General features: G+C 44.6%; 1 pseudogene across 1 annotated transcript in view; it reads left to right on the top strand.

Annotated features, from left to right (window-relative positions):
- The window catches only part of LOC308335496 (tripartite motif-containing protein 2-like), a 9189-nt pseudogene extending 4486 nt beyond the window's left edge, over window positions 1-4703 (top strand). The window contains exons 6-13 of the transcript in view: window positions 51-236; window positions 498-693; window positions 1609-1712; window positions 1997-2163; window positions 2718-2886; window positions 3653-3723; window positions 4035-4175; window positions 4551-4703. The product of the transcript in view is annotated as a tripartite motif-containing protein 2-like (transcript). The remainder of the gene's footprint in view (window positions 1-50; window positions 237-497; window positions 694-1608; window positions 1713-1996; window positions 2164-2717; window positions 2887-3652; window positions 3724-4034; window positions 4176-4550) is intronic.
- The last annotated feature ends 201 nt before the right edge of the window (window positions 4704-4904 follow it).

Below are 4904 nucleotides of genomic sequence, written 5' to 3'. Positions count from 1 at the left end.
ATGTCTAATCTCTCCTCCCATCCCCTCCCTCCCCTCTCCCCTCTCCACAGGTGTTCACTCCAGATGGTAGTATAGTAGACGGTGAGATCTTGGATCACAAGAATGGGACGTATGAGTTCCTCTACATAGTGCCTAAAGAAGGAGACTTCTCATTGGCCCTCAGGCTGTACGACCAGCACATCAAAGGAAGTCCTTTTAAACTGAACGTGGCCAGGATGTCAGAAGCTGACGTAGAGGTGAGTTGTGCGTTCGTGCGTCCACATGTGTGTGTGTGTGTGTGTGTGTGTGTGTGTGTGTGTGGTGGGGCTTGTGTGTACTCTATCGTGCATATACGCACAATGTTGCACACTCTTCTTTCTCCCTCTAAAGAGTATGTAATGAACAATTATTTTTGTTTGGTTACGTTTAAAAAGTAGCTTGCATTGTTCACGACTGTGTTTTGTTTCTAACCTGATCTACTGTATCTCTCTCTCTCTCTCTCTCTCTCTCTCTCTCAGGAATCCCCTCCAACCACCACAGCCACCAGCTCCGCGGCCAACGCCACCACGTCCACGGGCTCCTCCGAGGGGGCTAAGAGACGAGGGAAGTCCCCTGGCCAGAAGAAGAAGGGCTCCAAGAGAGCCAGCAGTGCCCTGGGGACCCCGAGACGCAAACACCAGAACCCCATCGAGGACGACCTCATGTTCAAGATCGGTGAGGAGGAGTATCCAATAGATTTTGTTTCATTTACAGTAACAGCAGGAAACAGCTAGGCACTTCAGAATAAGTAGTTAGTCAAAGTATACTCAGGTTATGGCGACATATAGCTCCTTTCGGGACCCTGTATTACATTTTTGTATTTTGGAAGGCCTTCCCAAAGGTGTGGTTTAAACTGTACGTTGCACGACCACGCACAGTGACACAATTGATCAGGGAGGGAGAGAGAGAGAGAGAGATAGAGAGAGAGAGAGAGAGAGAGAGAGAGAGAGATAGAGAGAGAGAGAGAGAGAGAGAGAGAGAGAGAGAGAGAGAGAGAGAGAGAGAGAAAACGTGTTTTTTTTACTGGCCAGGTTTTCGGAGGTAATTATGTTTGCATATTATGGAATTATAATTTCTTGATGAAAATGGAGTGAATACTGAATAGCTATAGTTCCGCTGGACAATCGGGTCTATGAGCGACCAGACCAGGAAACAGATTAACAAGCTCTGAAAACACTTTGAGTTTGTAGTTAGTAACCAAATGGTTCATGTGACTGTAACTCTTTATACACTGCAGTTAAATTAACATTGATTTTACAATAGAAACTGGGGTTCCAGAGATATAAATGCCATTGAATGGTGGTCTACAAAAAATCTTTATGGGGGTCCCTGGCGGCATATATTTTCAAACACGTGTCAATGTGGGGGTCCTTGACATGAAATAGTTTGAGAACCACTACATGTGACCAAAGAATTGCACTCTTGTCTTATGTTTACTTGCTCTGTTCCTTTCTCTGTCCCTCTCTCTCTCTTCCTGGCTGTCTCTCTCTCTCTCTCTCTCTCTCTCTCTCTCTCTCTCTCTCATCTCTCTCTCTCTCTCTCTCTCTCTCTCTCTCTCTCTCTCTCTCTCTCTCTCTGTCTGTCGTATAGGGTCAAAGGGAAGAAACAAAGGAGAGTTTACCAACCTGCAGGGCGTGGCCACTTCCTCTACGGGCAGGATACTGATCGCTGACAGCAACAATCAGTGTGTCCAGGTGTGAACACAGTGGAGGAAAAAGTACTCAAATGCTTAAGTAAAAGTATCAACACTGTAATGAAGATGTGCTCCGGTACAAGTAGAAGTCCCGCATTCAAAATGTACAAAAGTATTGGCATCAAAATGTACTCAAATTACTAAAAGTAAAAGCACTGGTCCTATTGCAGAATGTCCCATTTCACAAGTTCAGAATGTGTACAAAATCTTTTGAAATAGCCGATCTACAAGCTCACAATGCGTCGCGACGCATGTGTGTGTGTGTGTGTGTGTGTCGGTGCCCAGATTTTCTCCAACGAGGGGGAGTTCAGGAGCCGTTTTGGGTCAGGGGTCGGTCGCCGGGGCAACTCCAGCGCCCCACGGGCGTGGCCGTGCACCCGAGCGGTGACATCATCATCGCCGACTACGACAACAAGTGGGTCAGCATCTTCTCCAGCGAGGGCAAGTTCAAGGTCAGCGAGAAAGAAAAAGCACTCACATTGGTTTTGCTTGAGTAAAAGTGTAAATACTGCGATGTAGGACAGTGGTTCCCAAAGTGGCCCCCGGGGACCCCTAGGGGGGGAGTATATGAAAGTATATATTTGTGTCTGAGATGTAGTGGAGTAAAGTATGCCTATACAGAAAGTACAGAGAATTTGAAATACTCCAGTAGAGTAAAAAGAAAAAACCCTCAAAGGTTTACTTAAGTACAGTACTTAATAAATGCACTTTACACCACTGGTGACAACCTGTGCAAGGCACTGCCGTGTCATCTGGGAGGGACGCAGGTGTAATTAATTAGAGGGGATTTAACTACAGTAAAATCGTGAAAGCATCTGTGTAACCACTTTAACCATTTTTATACTATATACCTTTCTGTATAACTGTATATCAAACCGTGTTAATGTTTCAATCACACAACTTTTGTTTTCTTAACTAACTAAATTGTTTTCCAAAATTGCAATTCAGAATTCATAAATGACTTAATTGTCTTTCCTCGGTTGACTCTACACTGCATGCCCGTCAGACCAAGCTGGGCTCTGGTAGGCTGATGGGGCCAAAGGGCGTGTCCGTGGACCTGAACGGGAACGTGATCGTGGTCGACAACAAGGCGTGCACCGTGTTCATCTTCCAGCCCACTGGCAAGCTGCTCAGCAAGTTCGGCAGTCGTGGCAACGGCGACAAACAGTTTGCAGGTAGCGGTGTTGATTTTGGCAGCCAACACTACAGCAGATCTACAAGCTCACAACTCGTCGACGCATTGCGAGCTTGTAGATCTGCTATTTTCAGCATGCAACCAAGCATAAAATGACTTGTCTTTTAGTTCTACTGGATCTCTTGTCCACTATTAACCCTCCCTAACATTTTAGTCTTGTTTTTATTTGTTGACGAAATTGTCAATATATTTAGTCTTAGTTCTCATGGCTTAGTTTTAATTTAGTTTTTCGGTACAACGAACATTTTTCATAGTATTAGTCGACAAAATCAACAATGGCAGGTAGTGTACTGTACTGTAGGCGATTACAATAAGTTTAAAGCATAGTGTAAGTTATATATTTTATGGTTGAAACTAAATGTTTTTGGTGAAAGAGTTGAAGCTTAATATTTTGATCAGTAGTCATTGCTATAGTTTTTGTTCAATAACAGGGGTCTGCAATCTGTCCAGCTCTTTAGTAAACACATTTCATCCAAGCAGGAGAGTATAGACTTCATAAGCTTCCAGACAGTTCACATTTTGTCTGCTCATTTATTTCAATTGTCAGTTAATTGTCTAAGTCGTTAAGATAAATGTTTACTTTAGAGTAAGGGCTAATAGGTTAACTTTAGCTTTTGCATTTAATGCAACCCGTAAGTCATATTAAACCACTTTTATATTGGTGCCATTGTTCAGTGTATTCATGCTGCTGGTGACAAGCATGAGAAGGTAATGATCTAACTAACCTCTTGTCTTCCTGACTCCAGGTCCCCACTTTGCAGCTGTCAACAACAACAATGAAATCATAGTGACCGACTTTCATAATCACTCCGTCAAGGTGCAAGGACTGTTTTATTTGTATTTCATTTTATGTTGAAAATGTATAATCATATGAGATTCTAAGCTATATCTGCCGTATCTATTCGTTGTTGGGTTTTTCTTGCCTTGTCCCCATTGTACTCCTTTTTGAGGGCCTATGCACGTGATGTATGACGATAAGAGCAGCCCCTCACTTCACACGAGTGTGATTCTAATTAATAGTAAAAGTCCTCTCCCTTTCACAGAGCATCTACTCTACTATAACTGTGTGCCAATGAATGAAGCGTTCTGAACTGAATTGCTCTGAACTGCGACCGTCTCTGTTGCCAGGTGTTCACGCCAGAGGGCGAGCTGGTGCTGAAGTTTGGTTCCAACGGCGAGGGCAACGGACAGTTCAACGCTCCCACCGGAGTCGCCGTCGACGTGAACGGAAACATCATAGTGGCCGACTGGGGAAACAGCCGCATACAGGTACCAGGACTCAGGAGAGAGAGAGAGAGAGAGAGAGAGAGAGAGAGAGAGAGAGAGAGAGAGAGAGAGAGAGAGAGAGAGAGAGAGACAGACAGACAGACAGACAGAGAGACAGACAGACAGACAGACAGACAGACAGACAGACAGACAGACAGACAGACAGACAGACAGACAGGTCCTGTATGATGACGGTAAAAAGAAAATACCAATTAAAAGATTTTAGCGTTGGCTGTTCAAAAATCGCTGCGAGCTGGACAGTGCATCTGCTATTTTGGAAAAAAATGTTGAATCATTTTGAATTACATTCTTTCTCTCTCTCTCTCTCTGTGCTTTTTTACAAACTGTTAATACAGTATTTAATCAATCTATCTCCAGGTGTTTGACGGCAGCGGTTCCTTCCTGTCTTACATCAACACCTCTGCCGACCCGCTCTACGGTCCACAGGGCCTGGCCCTCACCTCGGACGGACACGTGGTGGTCGCAGACTCCGGGAATCACTGCTTCAAAGTCTACCGCTACCTGCAATGATGGACACACGGACGGACACACGGACAGACGGACGGACGGACAGCATGCGTCGGTCCAGATGGAAGGACTGAGTAATCCAAAGACCCGGTCAACCATATTTCTGAACCTGAGTGACTACAGCCTCGATATCTGCCGCCCTATAGACGACGATTGAAGCAAACATGAAGAAACATATTTTCATGAACAAAGACAATTGCCAAT

Source organism: Protomyctophum bolini (assembly GCF_963924005.1).
Source record: "Protomyctophum bolini genome assembly, chromosome: 20".
NCBI lineage: Eukaryota > Metazoa > Chordata > Actinopteri > Myctophiformes > Myctophidae > Protomyctophum > Protomyctophum bolini.
Note: the sequence above shows the minus strand (reverse complement) of the source record. Positions and strands in the feature narration are given on the sequence as shown.